Genomic DNA, 23452 nt, shown 5'->3' with positions numbered 1-23452 from the left:
TGACAGCCCATTGGGACCTCTGTCCAGAATCCAAGTACCACTTGCCTAGCAGACCAATAAACTTCAGATTTCTCCCAACCTTTGTCATGATTATTAAATCCTTACAGCTGGCCTCTGCCTTTATTTGCATCTCATTCCTTCTGGCCTGAGCCTCAGTATGCCTTTGAGGGTTGAGAGGCAGTGCCAAGACCTGGAAAATTACTTGTCAAACCCAACATCTCAGAGGCTACTACTTGCCACTTGGATCCTCAGTTTTGGATGGAGTGTTGCTCCAAACAAAAAGACACATCTAGAACCATGACACTGCTCCCAAGACCTGCAGTGTAACAGCCATCTAGACAGCATTCTTGCAAAAGAGGATGACTCGCATAAAATAACTGATGAGATCTGAAGGACAATATTAGAACTTTAATCCCTATTTATATTTATTATAGTGATTCTTTTTAAAGTCATGTTATGATGCCCTGTAATATACGTATGTACTAGTAGAGTAGCTCATGTAATAATGTAATAAATAAATACAGAAATTTCCATTAGAAGTGTATGCTGAAAACCATGTGCATGATCAAGTTAATTGGGAGAGAAACACTTTAAAACCATGTACAGAAGAGTCCCATCTACCTGAGTGGACCCCCATGGATGTGTCTAGACTGTAAGCTCCATGAAGGTATGGTTCGTGTTTGTTGGTGGGCAGCTTCCTCATTCCTGGCCCTGGTCTGCCATAGCCCAGGTTTTCAATAAATCTTTATTACCTAAATGAACCATGGATCAATAAACAACTTCAAATTGGTCTAAATCAAGGGTTACCAAGTATCTTTAAATACTGTGGTTAGTCGAATAGAGTCCACCTAGTTCACACACACCTATAACCCAGAGTTTGGAAATAGAATTTTGTAACACTATTTGGGAATGCAGTCTTTGCAAACATACTTAAGAACTGAGATGATATCATATTAGATTAAGGAGGGCCTCAAATCCAATGAGGATGCCTTTATAAGAGATAGAAAGGACACTCAGAGACAGAGAGAAAGTCCTGTGAAGACAGAAGTACTGACTGGGAGAGCAAGATGGGAGTAACACAGTTTAGCCATGAGCCTGGGGCCACCAGAAACTAGAAATGCAGGCAAGGCCTTCTTAAGGCCTTCAGTGGGTCCATGGCCCTGCTGGCAGCTTGATTCTGGACTTCTAACCTCCAGAACTACGTGAGAGTACATTTCTGCTACTTGAACACCAAGTTTGTGGTCATTAGTCACAACACTGTGAAACTAAGAAAGAAAGAATTAAAGTGAAGTCGCTCAGTCGTGTCCAACTCGTTGCGACCCCATGGAATGTAGCCCACCAGGGTCCTCCATCCATGGGATTTTCCAGGCAAGAGTACTGGAGTGGGTTTCCATTTCCTATTCCAGGGGATCTTCCTGACCCAGGGATCGAACCGGGGTCTCCTTGTTGCAGGCAGATGCCTTACTGTCTGAGCCACCAGGGAAGCTAAGGCAGAAACTAAGGCAGATATTGTACGTTAGCTATCAGGCCTTTGCCCAGCAAGTTTAGTCCTGGTGGACCTGACTCCTATGCCCTTCTCCCCTGGTCTATCGTAATGAATCCAACACACCCTCCAGTGGAAGCCATCTGTGATATTCCTAGAAAAAATGGTATAGATGATTGCACTTGCAAAACAGAAATAAAAGTGTAGAGAATAAACATGGACGCCAAGGGGAAAAGACGGGTGGTGAGATAATTGGGAGATTAGGATTGACATGTATACATTATTGGTACTGTGGATAAAATAGATAATTAATAAGAACATACTGGATAGCACAGGGAACTTACTCAATGCTCTGTGGTGACCTAACTGGGAAGGAAATAAAAAAAGAGGGGATATATGTATACATGTAGGTATGTATACATATACATATGATTCATTTTGCTGTACAGCATTAACTAACACATTGTAAAGCCACTATAGCATTGTAAAGCAACTATACTCTATCAATAATTAATTTAAAAATTACTATAATCTATTTCTGGAGAAGGCAATGGCACCCCACTCCAGTACTCTTGCCTGGAAAATCCCGCGGGCAGAGGAGCCTGGTAGGCTACAGTGCATGGGGTCACTAAGAGTCAGACACGACTGAGCGACTTCACTTTCACTTTTTACTTTCATGCATTGGAGAAGGAAATGGCAACCCTCTCCAGTGTTCTTGCTTAGAGAGCCCCAGGGACGGGGGAGCCTGGTGGGCTGCCGTCTATGGGGTCGCACAGAGTTGGACACGACTGAAGCGACTTAGCAGCAGCAGCAGCAGCAGCAGAATCTATTTCACCTGACTCTCAGGGTAGCTTTCTGTCCACACCTCCTTACTATTTACAGCCAGAGAACTTCCCTAACAAGAAAAACTTCTCAGAAGGTCTAAGGTCTGCATTGTGGGTAAGTACTTAAGAATTGGTGATGTAACCTGAGATTCTTTGCTCTTAAAACTGCATATAAGGATAAGCTTCTGCCCTCTGATATATGCTGGTTTCAGCCAGTTAACAACAATCACGAGACATGTTATAGTTTTATTTTGGTACATGCTCTTCTGGTCACAGCAAAAACCAGGAAACAAAGTTTGTTCTTTCTAACCTTTGGCATCATTTAATATTACTGGGCACTCATCATGTGCATGTATTTATATAAGTAACATTTACTTAAATTTTAAGTCAATCAAATTTATTGAAACATTCAAAAGGAGAGTTCAATTTCATTCCACGGGTGCCAAATATTTATGATCTACCATTCATCTCCCTAATTAGCTTGTACAAACAAAGCAATTTGCTTAAAACAATAGATGACCAGATTGTCTTTCACATACTTTAAAGATAACTTATAGGAACACAGCCATGACTGTGCCTGGCAGAGAAGAGGTACTCGAGAAGTGTTAGAGCTGTTTTTTTCTGGATTAAAAAAGAAAATTAGCATTCAGAACAGCCCCTTTGAATTTAATCACTCATTTGCTTTCTGGTATTAGTTAATATGGATGTGGTTGAAACTATCATATCTTGAAGATGTTGAGTTTATTCACAATTGTCCTTGATTTTGAGCATCCAGAATGAATTGGTGATGTGGAAGTGGTGAGAATCTGTGGACATGATGGGGTCGCCCTGGGTGTGAGAATCACAATGAAAAGGAGTATCAAACCAAGCAAAATGAACCCCAGTTTGTAAAACACAAGATTTTACAAGAAATAAGGAAAGAAAGCAAGTGTCTTCCCAAAGGTAGCAATTCTGTAAAGGAAGAAATTAGATGGATATAACGGTTTAGATGTTAAGTTCTAAAGAAGATAATCAGAACTGACCAGAATTCAGTGAGGTTGAGATCCACAGCCTGTGTATTGAGCACCTTTAATGAACAAAACAGTGGGTGAAAGAGCCCTGGGCCACAGTTTAGAAAACTGTTAGAATCTCTTTGAGAAAAATAGAGAGAGGAATCTGAAGATTCTTTGTGTCTACTCATGATACAACTGACTGAACTCAGCTTTAAAAAGAAACCCCAGGGAGCAAAACTTTGGTATATTTATAAGTGTGCAGAGTACTGGGCCTGCATTTTTGACTACACATAGAAAGTCCCCAGTAAATGAGTATTTTTTGTGCACTTTATGTAACCTATGAATTAATAATATGTGAATAAATGGGCTGTAAAACCAAAGATAAATATCACACACAAAGAACCTAAAACAAAGCATATGTCAGAATGGCGGCATGAAGTCTAACATCCAGATATGAATTTAGAAACAAAACAAAAAAGCTAAGCAAAGATCACAAGAAAAAGAAGGCTTAATGGCTTAAATGGTACCTGAAAATAGAGGCAGAGTCCTTGGGGACAGTCCTCATTTTGGGGGAAGGCTCAAGTGATCAGGGAACCTAAATGAAAGCCAATCAGAGGGGCTGACTTGGATGGGAAAGGCCATGGAGTTAAGTTCTAGAAACTTGTTTACAGGACCCCTTCTTCAGACAATTTGTTAAGTATTCTCTAGTTTGACATTTGCATCAGTTATCTCACTTACAAGACGGAAAAAAAAAATTCTATGAAATGTGATGATATCAGAAAGCTGTGGGGGAAAAGAGAGGATTCAAGCACCAAATGATAGAAGCAAATTGAAAGTTACAGTGATGGGCCAGGTTGGCGTGTACAAACTTATACAAAGAATGTAAAGTTTTATATAGGGTTCAAAAAGGCAGGATAGTGATTCAGCTCCTAGAAATTTATGTTGCCATTTATTTTTCACTTGATCCTAAACTTATATAATGCAGGCGCGTGCACACACACACACACACAGTCATCTGAGTCTACATGTAAAAAAATATAATGCCAAAATTAAGTACTCTTTTCTTCTCTACTGGTTCATATTTTATAAGGTCTATTGTGTCCTATAGTGACTTCATTATGAAAGACCCTGAAGCAAGGAATTGGAAAGTTTTTGCCCAGAGGAGACATCAATTTAGGGTGTCAGTAGTGTCTTCAACCAGTTGAAGGCATAATATGGAGGAAGATTTGACTAATTGTATTATTAGAGAATATAGAAGACAATGGGCAAAAGTACAGGACATGGTTCAGTTATAATATAATGAATCATATTTTATCAGTGGCAATGTTCAGCAATAATCAGCCAACCTCAGGACGTGAGGATCTCTGCTGCTGCTGCTGCTAAGTCACCTCAGTCGTGTCCAACTCTGTGTGACCCCATAGACAGCAGCCCTCCAGGCTCCCCTGTCCCTAGGATTCTCCAGGCAAGAACACTGGAGTGGGTTGCCATTTCCTTCTCCAATGCAGGAAAGTGAAAAGTGAAAGGGAAGTCACTCAGTCATGTCCCACTCTTCGCAACCCCATAGACTGCAGCCCACCACGCTCCTCCATCCATGGGATTTTCCAGGCAAGAGTATTGGAGTGGGGTGAGGATCTCTAGCCGCTCCTAAGGGCTGGTTGACTATTGCCAATGAAGGAGCATGGATAATAGATTCTTTATGTTTTTTCCTCCTCTAAAGTAAATAGCACAGACAGTAGAAAAATCATGGAATCAGAAAAGCTTGTATCCCACATATATACCATCTCTGTAATGTCAGCTCTTTAAACCTCGATGAAAACTATTTTCAAATCTGCTTTACTGTTTTCAGGGAAATTAGATTAAATAACCTCTGTAAAGGACCCATCACAAAGTGGATGCAAAATAAATCTTGAAAATATATATATTTCTATGATAGTAATGATACAGTCTCTACAGAGGAAAACTGGCAAATTTCTTAAATATCTTCCACCAGATAGAAGAAAAGAAACACAGGAGAAATCTAGTGATATCCTTTTCACTTTCTGATCTGACCTCTAAAGCAAAACTACAGGTCAGCCTCTGAGGACCTTCTGATCCCCTCAGCAAGTGAAACTCCATCTGTAGAAAACATTTACTTGAATTAAAATAATTTCATAGATGAGTCAGCTTGCTGATGGAAAGAAAATCAAAACCAATAAATTAATTAAAATTCTAAAATCTAGGTTCAGACAAGTACTATAAGTCTACAGATATAAATATGCACAATTGCAAGCAGGGATTGTTTTTGCTTTACTGTTTCATTTTCCTTCAAGTATTATCTGAAGAAGGGGTCCTTTACAGAAAGAAAAATACTATCATTCTATCATTTAAAATACTCTTTAGAGGTTAACCCATGAAAGTTGATGCTTGATCAATAACTTTGGAAATTGCTTTACCTTTCAGCTTTCTCTTTACCAAAAAAAAAAAAAGGAGAGACTTTAGGTAGCTTAGTTTACAGACTAATTTTTTAAATTCATTAAATGTCCTTTAAGTGTTAGTGAATTATGAATTACAATTTAAAATTTGTATCTTTAAATGCAAGAGAAATTGTGCTGGGTCCTCATTATGAATTTACCCAACAAACCACAACTAAAATACTCATTAAAAAAGGCACTTATTCTACAGAGTAACTTCCTTGAACACAGTGCTAGGGGGAAAAAGAAAAGAAAAGGACGCTCTGGTGTAGACAGAGTGAAGAATATAGCTTTACTTAGAGAACTTGACAAAACAGCTCAAAATTATGCACAAAAATTATTTCAAAGACACTTCACATAAACTTCTTTTTTTCCTTTCAAGTTTGAGAGCAGATGAAAGACATTTGCTATACTAAAAGCAATAGCTTTCACCTGATCTGTGAACTCTGCCAACTTCAAGGATCTGGGAAAAACCAGTGCAATGAGCAGTGGTTCCTGGACAACAGGAGACGCGAAGCTTATGCAAAGATCTTAGAAACTTAATCCAAACAATGATCACCAGAGACAGGAGAACAGAAAGAAAATATGGAGGGAAGGTACAGGCGGGAGGGGGGCCTGGGAGGGAGGGGGGAAGAACAGGGACATTTGGTGATGAACCATATGTGCGTGGTTTGAAAGACATGACTGAATTGTTTTTGGTGCAGTATTATTCTGACATTTCGAATGAGGCAATTTTCCATTTCCATTAATGTACTGCCAAATAGAAGGGGAACTGTCGCGAATTAAAGACTAAAGAAAGCTGTTCCTCAAAGTTGTATTAAATCATTGCTGATGAACTCATTAAGATCAAATTAATGAGGTAAATTGTACTAGGATTAACCGGCAAGAAAACCCAAGCAAGATTATACAACTTCACTAACTCTAAGCAGCCCATTGTGAAGCCCTGTCAGCACATAATGGGCACGTGAGAGCTCTTTCTTACTCTCTGTAAATCTCTCAGTCTCCTCCGAAAGGACTCGGGATTACCTGAGATGAGAACAAACGTGAAGCTCCTAACAACCAGAAGACATTAGAGAAAATAACCCCCCATACTCACCTCCCCCAAATTTCAAATAGGAAAACAAGCTAAAAGTTGCCTACTTTGAAGTAAGATAAGAAGCAGAGGCAAATTGTCTGTGATCTAGACAGAGGATGAGATATTTGGATGGCAACACCGATTCAATGGACATGAGTTTGAGCAAACTCCCGGAGATGGAGAAGGACAGAAGCCTGATGTGCTACAATCCATGGGGTCGCACAGAGCCGGACATGACTTAGCAACTGAACAACAACAGACTATGCATTTATCACACCCACCTCCACATTAGACCCCCAATCTAATCTCAGGAGAGAAGATCATTATAACTGTACACATGCGTCTTCTCATTTTACTGGAAGTAGACATGATTGCCTCCCTCAATTGAGGGTGGAAGATCCTCTCTGTGATCTTTAGTTCAGTTCAGTCGCTCAGTAGTGTCCGACTCTTTGCGACCCCATGAATCGCAGCGTGCCAGGCCTCCTTGTCCATCACCATCTCCCGGAGTTCACTCAAACTCATGTCCATCAAGTTGGTGATGCCATCCAGCCATCTCATCCTCTGTCATCCCCTTCTTCTCTTGCCCCCAGTCCCTCCCAGCATCAGAGTCTTTTCCAGTGAGTCAACTCTTCACATGAGGTGGCCAAAGTACTGGAGTTTCAGCTTTAGCATCATTCCTTCCAAAGAACACCCAGAGCTGATCTCCTTCAGAATGGACTGGTTGGATCTCCTTACAGTCCAAGGGACTCTCAAGAGTCTTCTCCAACACCACAGCTCAAAAGCATCAATTCTTCAGTGCTTGGCTTTCAGTCCCCTCTAATTAATTTCATGTTTCAGATGGAGGATCTGAAAAATTATTTTTAAAGCTTCCAAAATCCTCCAAGATTAGAAGCTATTTATAGTAATATAATCAGTTACAGAACAACTCAGACTTTTCATCTCTATACTATTCTCAGCATTAGAGTTCTAAGGGTTGAAGACAGCTGGGAAAAAACAACTAGCCAACCAACTAACAAAAAGGCAGTAACAATAAGCTCCATAATTTTCCAGTGGCCACACTCTACATCTTACCTTGAGTCCACAGTCTAGAACTCACCATTAAAGTCTGGGTAACTTTTTATATGATGATGTTGTGTCCTCTCATGATACATTCATCACTGGTATTTTGATGTCTTCTTGCTGCCATGGAAAGTAGAGACTCAAGTCAGAACTCCAAATGGCTAGTCCAAGACCATCTCCTTTCTCCTCCCAATGGTATCTCCAGTATCTAGCAGGGTGTTTAGCAAGTCAGTTCAGTTCAGTTCAGTCACTCAGTCATGTCTGACTCTTTGTGACCCCATGAATCACAGCACGCCAGGCCTCCCTGTCCATCACCAACTCCTGGAATTCACTCAAACTCAAGTCCATTGAGTCATGATGCTATCCAGCTATCTCATCCTCTGTCATCCCCTTTTTCTCCTGCCCCCAATCCCTCCAAGCATCAGAGTCTTTTCCAATGAATCAACTCTTCACATGAGGTGGCCAAAGTACTGGAGTTTCAGCTTTAGCATCATTCCTTCCAAAGAACACCCAGGACTGATCTCCTTTAGAATGGACTGGTTGGATCTTTTTTGCAGTCCAAAGGACTCTCAAGAGTTTTCTCCAACGTCATATTTCAAAAGCATCAATTCTTCGGTGCTCAGCTTTCTTCACAGTCCAACTCTCACATCCATACATGACCACAGGAAAAACCATAGCCTTGACTACACAGACCTTTGTTGGCAAAGTAATGTCTCTGCTTCCGAATATGCTATCTAGCTTGTCATAACTTTCCTTCCAAGGAGTAAGCGTCTTTTAATTTCATGGCTGCAGTCACCATCTGCAGTGATTTTGGAGCCCCAAAAATAAAGTCTGACACTGTTTCCACTGTTTCCCCGTCTATTTCCCATGAAGTGATGGGACCAGATATGAGGCACATAATGAGTGCTTTTTTAAAATGGAGGAATGAATAACAATATTATGTACTTAATTGTAGAATTCTTCCCACATATCAACAGTCATTTAAAATTTCTAGAAATACTGGTTCTCACTTGGGATTTAGATATAACAGAATCATGTCTTAGATGAAAATTAATCAGCTGATTTTTCTCTTTTTTTTCAGTCATTAAAGTCCAGCTTCCCCAAAATGTTTCCGTCAGAGTATGTTGTTATATGGTTTTTAAATTTTCAACTGAAATTCAGTTCAATTTGTATATAAAATCCTGTTTTAAAAGTAAAATTTCAAAAAAATAAATAAATAAAAATAAAATTTCATTTGGGTTCAATGTAAATGACTGGGTCATTCATATTTATATAGCATTTTTTAAATTGTATTTTATTTTTAAACTTTACATAATTGTATTAGTTTTGCCAAATATCAAAATCAATCCACCACAGGTATACATGTAGCATTTTTAATCTCATGATCCTAATGTCCATTTACATTTGTGTTCCAACATAGGGCAGGATGGAATTATTGTTCCCATATTACAGACACTGAAATAAATACCTGTAAATATGACTAGCCCACCAGGCTCCTCTGTCCATGAGATTTCCCAGGCAAGAACACTGGAGTGGGTTGCCATTCCCTTCTCCAGGGGATCTTCCTGACCCAGAGATTGAACCTGGGTCTCCTGCATTGCAGGCAGATTCTTTACCTACTGAACCACCTGGGAAGCCCCCAAATATATAATATTCAGTAAATCACCAAGTCAGGTAAATTTGAAACTCAGGATCAAATCCATTATTCTTTTTCCAACTAGTCACAACATATGCAACCTCTTTTTTCTTAAAATTTTAATTTTCTATTGTAATTTAGTTTCCTTCATAAAGCATCTAACTTCTGCTTGCTGTGCTGTGCTCAGTAGTGTCCAACTTTTTATGACCCCATGGACTGTACCCCACCAGGCTCCTCTGTCCATGGGGATTCTCCAGGCAAGAACACTGGCGTGGGTTGCCATGCCTTCCTCCAGGGAATGTTCCCAACCCAGGGATCGAACCCAGGTCTCCTGCATTGCAGGTGGATTCTTTACCATTTGAGCCAACAGGGAAGCCCAAAAATGCTGGGGTGGGTAGCCTATCCATTCTCCTGCAGAACTTCCCAACCCAGGAATTGAACCAAGGTCTTCTGCATTGCAGGCAAATTCTTTACTAGTTGAGCTACCAGGGAAGCCCCTAACTTCTGTTTACTACACTTTAAATGAAAATGTTCAGATAAATTGTTCCACCTATTCCAAGGTCATTCAATATGGCCAGTTGCTGTTAAACCAGTGCTAAATAAGTTCTGTTGAAGTCAACTGGAACCCAAGAAAGGCATTTGCTGTAAAGTCTGAAGTCAGTGTAGGTCTCTGACTCAAAGCTGTAGCCACTTTAGAACAATTAAAAGGATTACTGAATGCTGGCAAGGGAATGCCACCTAGCCCTTTCCATTTGAAAGACTGTAACATGGAAAATGATTTTGTCTAGACATTGTTACCTCAAATTGTTTATAAACACTAAATTCAATATATTATAAACAAAATGTATGAAATAAAGATGAACTACCTTTGACTTTTAAATCAGACAATTCCGTTTGTTTTTGCAATCTTTCATGGCTGCAGCTTACTGACCTGATGATTATACCCACAGAAAAAGTGACCTTACCAAAAGAGACAATTCCAGAGAAGAAACCTAAAAAAATCTCGTTTGCTTTGTTTTGTTTGTTGGTTGTTATTTTTCAAAGTATTTTTTAATCATTTGTTTTATAGATGAACCAAAAACTTTGGCTGAAACAAAAACTAAATCAACTTGCTTGAAAATGTTCTGGTCTAAGGGGGCATTTTCCCAGGTTCATTCCTTTTTTTTTTTTTTTTTTTGCACAAGGTCAGACCTCCTATTGAATGTTGTTTCCCGAAATGAGGATGCTTCATTTGTAATCCAAGTAAAGTCACCAAGGACCATAAATAGCTTCCTGACCTCACTGGAGCTGAGCTCCATGCTCTGTTAGCTGGCTAAGCAGAGCATAGTGAAGGCCCATCTAACCCTGGGTATGTACACTTCCAATGATTTCTACCTGCATTCATGCTTATGAGGCTCACCAAAATACGAAAGGAGTATCCCCTTTTCTGTCCTCTGGCTTTAGAAATGGCTTTTTCATCAGTATAATGCTATACTTAGAACCTTTTCCAATGATCCCTTTATGCTTTCTTCCCTGATTTACATTGACATCTACTTACTTTACCATAATACCATTCACAGTTTTAACAAAATGAAGATGTTAGAATCAGATTGTTTTTATTTAAGAATAGATTTTGCTTGTAAATAGCATGAGATGGACAACTTCATTTGCACATGATTCTCTATCTGCCCTATGAATGCAGAAAGACCTTCCTTCTAATTCTGGACTTGCATTTTATAAATTTAAGAATTTAAAAGAATCAGTTTCATCTTTGTGGTAGCTTAACAATGACAATTTTCCCAATGAAGTACATTAGTAAAAAATATCCAAGGAGAAGCTTGTGTATGCTCAGCAGCTGCAGTCTTGTCTGGCTCTTTCTGTGGCCCACCAGGCTCCTCTGTCCATGGGATTCTCCAGGCAAGAATACTGGAGTGCGTCCTCCTCCAGGGAATTTTCCAAACCCAGGGATCAAGGAGAAGCTTATGTCAACTCAATTCGCCCCTGACAATTTTAGTGTCTCCTAGACCTTTCATGCCGATTGCCATAGCTTGCTTTCCAATATGATAATACTCTATAGTCTTTCTACTTAAATCTCACCACCTACCTCTTCAAAATACTCTTTAAAAATATATTTGTTTATTTGGCTTCACTGGTTCTTAGTTTTAGCATGTGTGATCTAGTTCCCTGACCAGATATCAAACCTGGGCCCCCTGCTTTAGGAGCATGGAGTGCCGGCTACTGGACCCCCTGAAAATTCCCATCAAAATATTCTTGAGTATTCTCACTAATTATAGGAGACCTTTTTTCTTCTTCTTCTTATATAGTTTGCTTTGGCAAGTCATAGCTATTTCTTCATAACTGATTATCATGTTTGATAGGATCTAAATTTGAACTTCTTTACCGAAAAATATATTTCCTCTAATTTCATGCTTGGGGAATTTTGTTTTATTTTCTACATAAGTTGCTATAACCTTAAGGTAAGTTCAGCACACAATTTCCTGTCTGGCACCTGTCCAAGTACAAACATTCCCATTGGGAGGCATCCCTATGAGGGGCACTGCAGCTTGACACCTCACCACCTCAGATTGATGAATCTTTTTTCAGACATTTATTCATGTCTCTTGATAACTGCCACTAAATTCTTTTCCTCAGACTTGGCTTGTCTTACAGCAAGACAACTCCACACCCAATTCTCTAGCTGCAACCTCTATGTCTTCTAATCAGTACATACTATCTCTGCTAAAATAAATCTCTTGGATTTAACATTTAGTTCCTTCCCCAAATCCTTGCATTATCTTTCCGAAGCTTTCCCCAAGTGACACGACAGATACAAGTGAAGTTACATTCTGCCTTGTATGTGCAACCCACTTTCATGTACTATCTTCCCAAGTGCCATTTGCATACTTGTGTGTTTCTGTCTTTCATATTTGCCCCATAGCCATAGAGACATGAAAGTAACAACCTCAGAGATAGGCAAACTGACCTCACTAATTGTTCATTACTGCTAAGCATAGTGATATTGAATTACATTGCATCTCCTTCTTTTAGCTCCTCTAAAATTCAAGGCTTTGTCCTTTAAACAACATTCTCCTCCCATCTCTCGCTCTAGACACCTTTCCATGAGTAACACATTCAATTCAGAACCCAGGCTAACTCTTTCAGAACATACTAGTGATGGACCCGGGAAGCTTATTCTGTATCCAGAAGTTATCTTAAAGGAAGGAGATAAGAATGCTGAATGCATAGTTGTTGGTGTCAGAGAAAGTCAAGTTTGAATCTGTTTTGTTACTTAAGTATTGTGCAAACAACTTAAGCATTCTGTCCTTCAATTTCTCCATCTATAAAGTGAAGATAATAATAAAGCTGAAAGTGAAAATATTAGTCACTCAGCCTTGTGTGACTCTTTGCAAACACATGGACTGTAGCCTGCCAGGCTCCTCTGTCCATGGGATTATTCAGGCAAGAATACTGGAGTGGGTTGTCATTTCCTTCTCCGGGGAATCTTCCCAACCCAGGGATCACACCCAGGTCTCCTGCATTGCAGGAAGACTCTTCACTGTCTGAACCACAGGGGAAGCCCAATAATAAAGCTATCCTATTGCTATTTACAACAACATGGATAAACCTTAAGGGCATTATGCTAAGTGAAATAAGTCAGAGAAAGACAAACAACATTACATAATCTCTCATTAAGTGGAATCTTTAAAAAACAAACAAGCTCATAGATATAGAGAACAGATCAAGGGGGAAAAATCTTTTTTAAATAAAAAATAAAATAAATAAATCTATCTTATATACTGCTATTTTGCATATGAAGCATATTTAGTATAATACCCTCCATAAAATAAGTATAAAAACTACCAATAGAATTTCACATACTGCATTTGAGCATCTACTATGGATCTAAAATCAGATTATATTTTAGGGTTAAATAAAATATTATGACCAAGAATGTTCCAAAAGGAATTTTCTTAATATGTCTATGTTAATAATCAGAATATCATGGAAAACTTCATAGTTGAAAGCAGCTCAGAGAGACGAATTAGGGCTTCCCAGGTGGCACTAGTGGTAAAGGTCTCCTGGCCAATTCAGGGGTTCTTTCCCTGCACTGGGAGGATCCCCTGGAGGAGGGCATGGCAACCCACTCCAGTATTCTTACCTGGAGAATCTCATGGACAGAGGAGCCAGGCGGGCTGCAGCCCATGGGGCCGCAGAGTTGGACACGACGGAAGTGACTGAGCACACAGGCAGGCAGGGAGATGAATCAGCTGTTTGAGGCCTCACGGTAGGTTTGTTACAGTCTTGGACAGGAACTCAGAGTAACTGACTTCTAGCTAAGTGTGCTTTTCTTATACAGAATGAGAGGTGATCAACTCTTCTCTGAGAATTAGTCCTACTTCTCATTTAGGGGGAAAAAAAACCCAACACATTTTTTTGGGGAAATACAAGTAATTCTGAATCCTTAACTCAGAAAGTCAACTGAGCTGCTTTAAGAAGAAAAATGGTCACATTTGAAGGTAAATGGCCCATCAGCTGCCAAGACAACTTCAGCTAAAACCAATGTCTATGGTCCGGAAAAGTGCTCTACTATACCTCCTCTTCTCAGCACAGACCTCGGTCTCATAACAGTTATTTCTTCTCATTGAACTTTTCCTTTGTTGTTATTACTGAGCATTGTAATTAAACATTCTTCCTGAATCTGCCTGGCAGCTGCCACTGTGTTCTAAGGAACCATTCATAGCCCTGGGCATTATTATCCTAATCCTCTATTATAAAGAAAAATACTTTATGCCAAAAATCAGATACAAATACTGAAAAGACTTAACATTTTGTTTTATTAGATTGAGTATTAATGGACATTTTGGGGTTGGGGATGGGTCCAATTCTTTAAGACACTAGGACCTCTGTTAGATTAAAATAAGCTCGCAATTTTGAGTTCTACTTGAGTTATATTCAGCTTATGTGTTAACTTCAACATAGCTTGGGAAGCATTCACTGAACTGAATATTCATATGGTGTGCATGATACAGACACTGAACCCAATTTAGTAAATGAATACTTGTAATTTCACCAAATCCCCGCTGAGAGATTATTATGCAGATTTATGAGGGAATATCACTGAAGCAATTCTTGGCTATGTCTTCAGTCACCAAGGATTCAAAGTATGTAAACCTCACAAAATTTCCAGTGTATTCACTGCTACCAGTATCATCTTCTGAACTTTTCTGACATTACCTCTCACTCTCTGTCTCATTTCTAATTTTCCCTTCGATATTCTTGCCCTTGAGCAAAGAGCCAGCATCATAACACCTACGAGCACTGCCAAGTTCCTCCTGACAATATCCTGGCTGCCATAATGCCAGCAATCTGTTCCAATCCTGTCACTGCAAAATCTCATTAAAGGCAAAAGGATGCCCGAACACAAGTTATAGGTACACAGTAAGAGCAGGCTCGTGTTTCATGTTTCCAGGAGTGGCTGTGCCCAGTGCCGAGGGCCCCTAATGTCTCTCAAGAAGTCACATATTGGCAAAGAGTCAGCCTCAGAGAGCAAAAGTTGCACAAACTGCAGAGTAGAGACGTATTCCCCTTGAAGGATGTCTAACAGGTCCTAGTGATCAGGTTCTGAACCAGCACATTTTCCCAAAAGCATGTGCAAAGGGAGATATTCCACAGGCTGGTTGAATAATACCAGAAGTGCACACTAGGAGACCTGGATTCTGAGTTAAGCCCCATGATTAATTATCTCTTGGTCACCCTAGAAGAGTCACTTAAATTCTCTGCACCTCACATTCCCAGGCTATTGGAATATCTGGTCTTCAATTTGATGAGGATTTTATACAATTTACAAGTGAGGAAAAAGACCTCATAATTTTATAAATGACAAACCCCTACTCATACTACAAATTAATAGGAGATCCAGAAATGTGTAGTTCCAAGAACACCAGCTCATGAAATGACAAACACTTAAGTCTGTGCAATAGTTCAGATCTTAAAAAGTGATCATTGTGTCTCTGTGAATGTCCATTGCAAGTTTATAGAAAACTCCAAATAACCAGGGCAAATCTCTTCATTATAACCGGCAGAATTGTCTTACTAATATCCACTTCTCTAGCCTTACTTCTTTCTGCATCCTACTGGAATTCTCTTTTTCTGGGATTAAAACCTAAAAGATATTTCTGTAGCAATATATACCATGACACAGTGTTACAGTTAACAGTTTGGGCTTTGGACTGAAGCAGCTTATAGTTCTAATCTCAGCTTCCTTACTGTCTTAACTTCTTTAAGTCTAAATCATACTAGTAGCAACCTCTTTGGGTAGATGTGAAAATTAACAAGATATTGAAAGTAAAGTCCTCAGCACTGGGCTTGGTACTTAGAAACACTTAATAACCTTCAGTTCGTCTTCTTCTTTTTCTTCTTCTTATTACCTCAAAGAAACTCTATGCCAATCTTTGGGAAAATTGTGAGGTACTATTCGTCTAAGAATAACCCTTGGGGAAAAGGGTTGAAGACAAATGAGACAGAAGTTTTTTTTTTTTTTTTTTTTACTGGCTTTATATATTGGGCTGTCCAAAAAGTTCAACTGGGTTTTTCTATAAGATGTTATGGAAAACTCTGAATTAACTTTTTGGCCAATGTGGTGCATAGCTGTGTAAGATTGAATGAGCCATTTAACTTTTCACAGTTTGTTTCTTCAATTACAAAACAGAGAAAATAACACTGATGTTTATGTGAAGATGAACTGAAGTAGTACTAATACCTATGAAAGAACACACCCAGAAAAACTTTTGGGTCAACTGAAGTGGACAATGGGGCCCCAATACAAGGACCAGAACTTAGACCCATATTCATAGGGGTGCAGTCAGCAGTCAGGGCTACAGAGTCCTGCAGGGCCTACCAAAAAGGAGCAAAAACACTCTGACTGCAATCAATCATAATAACTAGGCCTTTGTTAATCAACATGTGGTTCAGAAACCAGTAGCATCAGCCTCACCTGGAAATCTGTTCGAAATGCAGAATCTCAGGTCACACCCCAGACTTATAGAGTTCAAAACTGTCAATTTAATAAGTTCCCTGGGTGACTCGTCTCCTGTGCATATTAAAGTTTGAGAAATCTGAAAAAAAATTGGTATAGATGATCTTACTTATAAAGCACAGATGTAGAAAACAAACGTATGGATACTGAGGGGGGAAAGGGGGATGAGCTAAATTGGAAAATTGGGATTGACATAAATACACTACTGACATTGTGTATAAAATAGATAACTCATGAGGATCTACTGTATAGCTCAAGGAATCCTACTCAGTGCTCTGTGGTGACCTAAATGGAAAGGAAACTCAAAAAAGAAGGGATACATTTATACATATAGCTGATCCATTTTGCTGGAGAGTAGGAACTAACATGACATTGTAAAGCAACTACACTCCAGTAAAAATTAAAAGAGGAAAAAGGTTTGGGAAACACTTTCCTAGACCATCTATAAACTATAGTCTATACAAGCAAAAGATAGGTAGGAAAAAAAGACAAGGGAATCTTTCAGTAGAGTTGTCAGCTCATTTCGGGGAGGGGGCGTGGCATGACGTTGGGTTTTTGTTTCTCCCACCAAGGGGTTTGGGGCTTCCCAGGTGACTGGGAGGTAAGGAATCTACCTGCCAATGCAGGAGACACAGGAGCTGTGAGTTCAGTCCTTGGGTCAGGAACACTCTCTGGAGGAGGAAATGGCAACCCACTGTAGTGTTCTTGCCTGGAGAATCCCATGGACAGAGGAGCCTGGCAGCCTACAGTCCATGGGGTTGCAAAGAGCTGGACAGGAGTTTTAACTAAGTTGGGGGAGGGTTAGGTAGATGGGGCACGCTATGAATGTTGTGTTCCCCCAACACTCGTATGTTGAAACCTAATCCCTAGTGCAATGTTATTTGGAAGTGGAGCTCTCGGGAGTTGAACAGGTCACAAATGGGATTAGTGCCCTTATAAAAAAGATCCAGAGAGTTACTTCACCCATTCTAGCACAGGAGGACGCAGTGAAAAGACAGAGTCTATGACCCTCACCAGACACCAGATTTACAGGTGCCTTGATCTTGGTCTTTTCAGCCCCGAGAATGGTGAGAAATAAAATTCTGCCACCTGTAAGTCACCCAGTCTGTGGGGTTTTGTTACAGCAGCCCAAACAGACTAAATGAGCATCAGATGAATCATTTGAGACAATGAGGGGTTTCTTCAAGAAGGGGGAGTTGGCATTTGGATAGCTAACTTTTTGGTCAATTTGTGATTGCCTGACACAAGAAAGAAGAAATTGGAGATAGCAGAGTAGACAGAGAAGCAGCAGCCAAGAGGGCAACCTGCATACCTTACATTCTAAGGGCCAGACGCCTGAGTGTCCGTACGCCAGGCAGCACTGCTGGAGACAAGTCAGGTTGGAGCTGCCCGATTTGCCTTAGATTTCCTAGTTCTAGAAACACCAAACTGATGACTTGACCCACCATGTCCTGTTTCATCAGTAAAACCTCCTCGCCTCTCTTCTTGTTTTGCAGACGGAAAGACAGGCTGCGAGTGTACAGTGTTCCAGGAGAAGCAGGACTTGGAAAGACCTGGGAGCATTTTCCACTGGGACTTTGCCTCTGAATGTGAGGAGGTCATGCTGACTTCCTCTGAGTTTTCTTACTTTGTTATGTTTGCTCATTTCCAAGATCTCTAGCTTGCTCTCCCTATGCTGAAAGAGGACACTCTTAGAGCTGAGGCCATGTTTTGGTTTTAATTGGCAGTCTCATCCCACCTGGCCCAATGTCTTAGGCACGTGTGTGTGCATGCTCGGCCGTGTCTGACTCTTTGCGACCCCATGGACTATAGCCCGCCAGGCTCCTCTGTCAATAGAATTCTCCAGGTAAGAATACTGGAGTGGGTTGCCATTTCCTCCTCCAGGGCATCTTCCTGCCCCAGGGATCTAACCCAAGTCTCCTACATCTCCTGCATTGACAAGAGGATTCTTTACCAATGAGCCACCTGGGAAGCCCATCTTAGGCATACTAGAGGCTAAGTCAGTGTGAATTGAATTGAATTCTTAAGTATGTGAAAACATTAAAACTTTGAAAGTTCACATGACCCTGCCCTAAAACTAATAAAGATCAGTATAAACATATAGAGGGTGGAGAATAAAAAGAGAAAGAGTTTATTATAGAGTAAGAGCGCAAATAACATTTTTATAAGGTTTTTTTATGTGGACCATTTTTACATTTTTTATTTTTATTTTATTTTATTGAATTTCTTACAACATTGTATTATGCTTTAGTTTTTTGGCCATGAGGCATGTGGGATCCTAGCTCCCCAACCAAGGATGGAACCCACTCCCTGTGCATTGGAAGGCAAAGTCTTAACCACTGGCCTCCAGGCAAGTCCCCAGCAATTAACATTTTTATTCATGTAAAGGATTTTAGTTTCTTCTTTTTGCAACCACAATTTGGTTCTATGTCTTGGGCGTTTAAAAGCTGAATACTTTAACATCATCGAGTTATGTCTTTGCTCTCTGACTTATGTGCAGGCAAACACATCTAGTATGAAGAACTCAGGTACATAAATGAAGGGATTCTGCATTTTTACAGGGTCTCCATCACCCACTTCTTGTGTTTCCTTGCAAATCACAAAGTCTAAATTTTGAATTAAAAATACAAAGGAAGGAATGAAACTTGGGCTCTATAGAAATAGTTACAATAACCTTTAGATAACAGCCCTTTAATCAACCTAAGTCATGTTGACCTGCCTTCTGATACATCATCTCCAGGAGTATGTACCCAGGAGGACTGGCATGAATCAGAGACAAGCCACAAAATTCACTCCGCATGACACCACTAGGAAGCATTTCCAAGTCTGTGGGGGCATAGGAAATACACACTTCATTTTTAACTACTGTATTTTTTCCACAGTTCCCTTTCTTTCTACAGAAAATCGTCACTTCCACAACCTCACTCTCTTTTGGAACTGTCCCTGACCAGCATCCCACAATAAAATAGTAAGAACAGAATGGATATATTTGTATTCTATTTTTTCCTACTCTCCAGACGGGAGTTGCTCTTTCTCCAGTAATTTCAGAACATGTCCCTGATAGTTCCTCTCCCTCCTTTGTATTAACTCTGCTGTGTGATGGGGTGAGTATGATGAGCTGGTAGAGAGGAAGGAGACATGGAAAGCACCCAGCAAGTTGCTCCCAGTTCCTCTCTGCTGCCGCTGCTGCTGCTAAGTCGCTTCAGTCGTGTCCGACTCTGTGCGACCCCATAGACAGCAGTCCACCAGGCTCCGCCGTCCCTGGGATTCTCCAGGCAAGAACACTGGAGTGGGTTGCCATTTCCTTCTCCAATGCATGAAAGTGAAAAGTGAATGGGAAGTTGCTCAGTTGTGTCCAACTCTTAGCGACCCCATGGACTGCAGCCCACCAGGCTCCTCCATCTAGCCACCTTCAACTCAGCATTACAAAGAAACAGAAAGTGCTTCACTTCAAAATGACAACAGCCTACTTGTTTCACACTGCATCTTCTGTCCAGCCCACCCTGCCCGGCCTCTGCTAATGACTCTCAGACTTTCAGAGCTTGTTTTCAAGAGATCTTGTCATGCTTACACACTTTGCTAAATACCACATGGATTCCTGCCCTGAGGGTCACTTCACTAACCAAATGAGAAGCAATCACCTGAAACAAAAGAGTGTTTGAAGCATGGGACAAAAGGGACTCAGGGATGTCCATAATGAAAGGTATATGATTTATACATCTAGGGACACCGGACACACACACGACTTCTTGGATATGTGTAAGAAACCAATGAAAAGGAGACAAAGGAGCAAACACATTATACTTCAAAAAAGGAGAGAATGGTGAGAAATTTTTAAAAGAGCTTATAAGCAGAATATTTAAAAATTATTCAAATGAGCATTTACAAAACAGAAACGTACAAATGGGAGAAGGGGGAAAGGGATAGTTAGGGAGTTTGGGTGGACATGTAAATACTGCTATATTTAAAACAGATAACCAACAAGGACCTGGAACTCTGCTCAATATTATGTAACAACTCAAATGGGAAAAGATCTTAAAAAAGAACAGGTACATGTATATGTAAATAAATAAATTAAATTAAGTACAATAAAAAAGTCATCATACCTACCACAAAAAGAGCAATGAAGTGGGATTAATAAAATGTCAGTGAAGTGAAGTTGCTCAGTCATATCCGACTCTTTGCGATCCCATGAACTGTAGCCTACCAGGCTCCTCCATCCATGGAATTTTCCAGGCAAGAGTACTGGAGTGGATCGCCATTTCCTAATTAGTTAAAAAATGAGCACTTAAACATAGTGTCCTTGGTCTAAAGAAAATTGGTACTAAGTGATGGAAAACAGTAGAATGGGAGGAAAAAAAGAGAAAAGAAACAACCATTTTAACCTGGGATATTTATTTGTGCTTTTATTATTGACATTTTTTTCTTCACTTCTAGAATCCAACCAGAATGAATCAGCAGACAAACCTGAACTCAAAGACAGTCTACAAAATAACGGACTTGTCATCTTCAAAAGTGTCAAGCCCATCAGAGTGAAAGAAAGACTGAGAAATGTCCAGATCAAAGACAACTAGAGCGATATGACTCTTGAATGCAAAGCACAATCTAATAGTTTCTTTTGTACACATGATAATACCGGGACAACGAGCCCAAGGTAAGAAGGTCTATCAGTTCAGTTCAGTTCAGTCGCTCAGTCGTGTCCGACTCTTTGCGACCCCATGAATCGCAGCACGCCAGGACTCTCTGTCCATCACCAACTTCCGGAGTTCACCCAAACTCACATCCATTGAGTCTGTGATGCCATCCAGCCATCTCATCCTCTGTCATCCCCTTCTCCTGCCCCCAATCCCTCCCAGCATCAGAGTCTTTTCCAATGAGTCAGCTCTTCGCGTGAGGTGGCCAAAGTCCTGGAGTTTCAGCTTCAGCATCATTCCTTCCAAAGAACACCCAGGACTGATCTCCTTCAGAATGGACTGGTTGGATCTCCTTGCAGTCCAAGGGACTCTCAGGAGTCTTCTCCAATACCACAGTTCAAAAGCATCAATTCTTCGACGCTCAGCTTTCTTCACAGTCCAACTCTCACATCCATTCATGACTACTGGAAAAACCATAGCCTTGACTAGATGGACCCTTGTTGGCAAAGTAATGTCTCTGCTTTTCAATATGCTATCTAGGTTGGTCATAACTGTCCTTCCAAGGAGTAAGCGTCTTTAAATTTCATGGCTGCCATTACCATCTGCAGTGATTTTGGAGCCCAGAAAAATAAAGTCTGACACTGTTCCCACTGTTTCCCTATCTATTTCCCATGAAGTGATGGGACCAGATGCCATGATCTTAGTTTTCTGAATGTTGAGCTTTAAGCCAACTTTTTCACTCTCCTCTTTCACTTTCCTCAAGAGGCTTTTGAGTTCCTCTTCACTTTCTGCCATAAGGGTGGTGTCTTCTGCATATCTGAGGTTATTGATATTTCTCCCGGCAATCAAGAAGGTCTATAGGTAGCATTATTGTGACCTTGTTACCTAAGCTTACTATTTACATTTTGGTTATGTAAGAGAATGTCCTGAGTTTTAGGAAGCACACAGTGAAGCATTTAGAGATAAAAGGTACTGTATCAGCAGCTCTGATGAAATTCAGAAAAATTATGCATTGAAATAGATAGATATATTAATAGATATAGATATATCTGTACATGCATAGAAAAAAAGAAAGAGAAGGAAAATAAAATGTTAGTAATTGGGTGAACTGTATATTAGAGTTCTATATATCATGTGGGTAACTTTTCTGTATGTCTGAAGTTATATAAAAAGTTGAGAGTAAAAATAGGAGAGAAACAAACATCTTACACTCCCCTTTTCAGTTTTCTAGCAGCTGCTGTTGGAAGTTTCAGGAAGCACAGAGAAACTCAAAGTTCCAGTCTTACCTCCTACCCAGGACCTAAACTGTACAACCATAGCAAGGGTTGAAAGTTGATTAGCAACACGTGCCAGAGATATGCAAAAATTGCAACAACAACAACAAAATCCAGTCATCTATCTACTCCAGAAGGTGGGGTGGGGGATGGTGGGGAGAAGCGGAGGGTGGGGGAGATGGGGGAGCCGAAAGGATGTTTCCTGTTCTGATCAGACTCATCAGACTCATCCTGGCTGCTGCTACAGCTTTTCCGGAGCTAATCTCTCCTGCAAAGAGGGAAAATTAGCCTCATTTTATACTAGGCTATTTCCATTTAAAAGTTCCCCAAAGATCTACAGGTTTCACAGTGATGCACTCACTTAGCTCTCGCTCTCCAAAAGTGAGGCAGTTATGTAAAAGGAAGAGGAGTGCCAGGCTTTGTGTCAGAAATCCCAAGTTTGTGCCTTTTTGTCCCAGCTCTCTGTTAATGAGTTGCCTTGCTTTGTGCGAATCACTTGACCTTTTTAAACTCATTTTCCGTATCTGTAGACTAGAGGCACCCGTGCTTGTTATTGCCAAGATAAAATCTAAACGTGAACGGGAAGCACTTCGTATGTTATCACGTATTTCTATGAGTACGTCAAAGAAAGAAAACTCATCCTCTGACTCCTCTTGCTCCCACTTCTTATGGCTAGTTAAGGGAAGGTAGCAGAGACCAGGTGTCCTAAACAAATGACCCCCAACTCTTCCATTTTGTGGAAGACCATTTTTTCCATGGATGGGAGAGGGTAGTTTGAGGATGATTCAAGCCCATTACAGTTACTGTGCACTGTATTTCTATTCTTATTACATCAGCTACACCTCAGATAATCAGGCATTAGATTCTGCAGGTTGGGGTCCCCTGTCTTAAACTGCTAGTTCTGAGTAATTACCTTGAAGCTTCAGTTGGTCTTTTTTTATGGCAAGAGAAAAAGAATCAAATCATACGATTTATGTAAGTTATAAGCAGTGTGCTCCCTGTGGGCCAAC

At 40.3% G+C, this 23452-nt stretch overlaps 1 long non-coding RNA gene across 3 annotated transcripts; it reads left to right on the top strand.

Annotated features, from left to right (window-relative positions):
* The first annotated feature begins 2175 nt into the window (after positions 1 to 2175).
* On the top strand, positions 2176 to 21759 carry LOC138983932 (uncharacterized). 3 transcript variants are annotated; one of them, XR_011467393.1, is made up of 5 exons: positions 2176 to 2422; positions 10704 to 10867; positions 18031 to 18380; positions 19417 to 20357; positions 20972 to 21759. It is a non-coding gene; the product is annotated as an uncharacterized lncRNA (long non-coding RNA). The 3 variants fall into 3 exon arrangements; XR_011467394.1 differs by having other exon boundaries at positions 18031 to 19502; positions 20259 to 20357; XR_011467392.1 differs by having other exon boundaries at positions 18031 to 20357.
* The last annotated feature ends 1693 nt before the right edge of the window (positions 21760 to 23452 follow it).

This window comes from Bos mutus, chromosome 17 (genome assembly GCF_027580195.1).
Source record: "Bos mutus isolate GX-2022 chromosome 17, NWIPB_WYAK_1.1, whole genome shotgun sequence".
In the NCBI taxonomy this organism is placed as follows: Eukaryota; Metazoa; Chordata; class Mammalia; order Artiodactyla; family Bovidae; genus Bos; species Bos mutus.
This window is presented reverse-complemented; position numbering and strand designations above follow the sequence as displayed.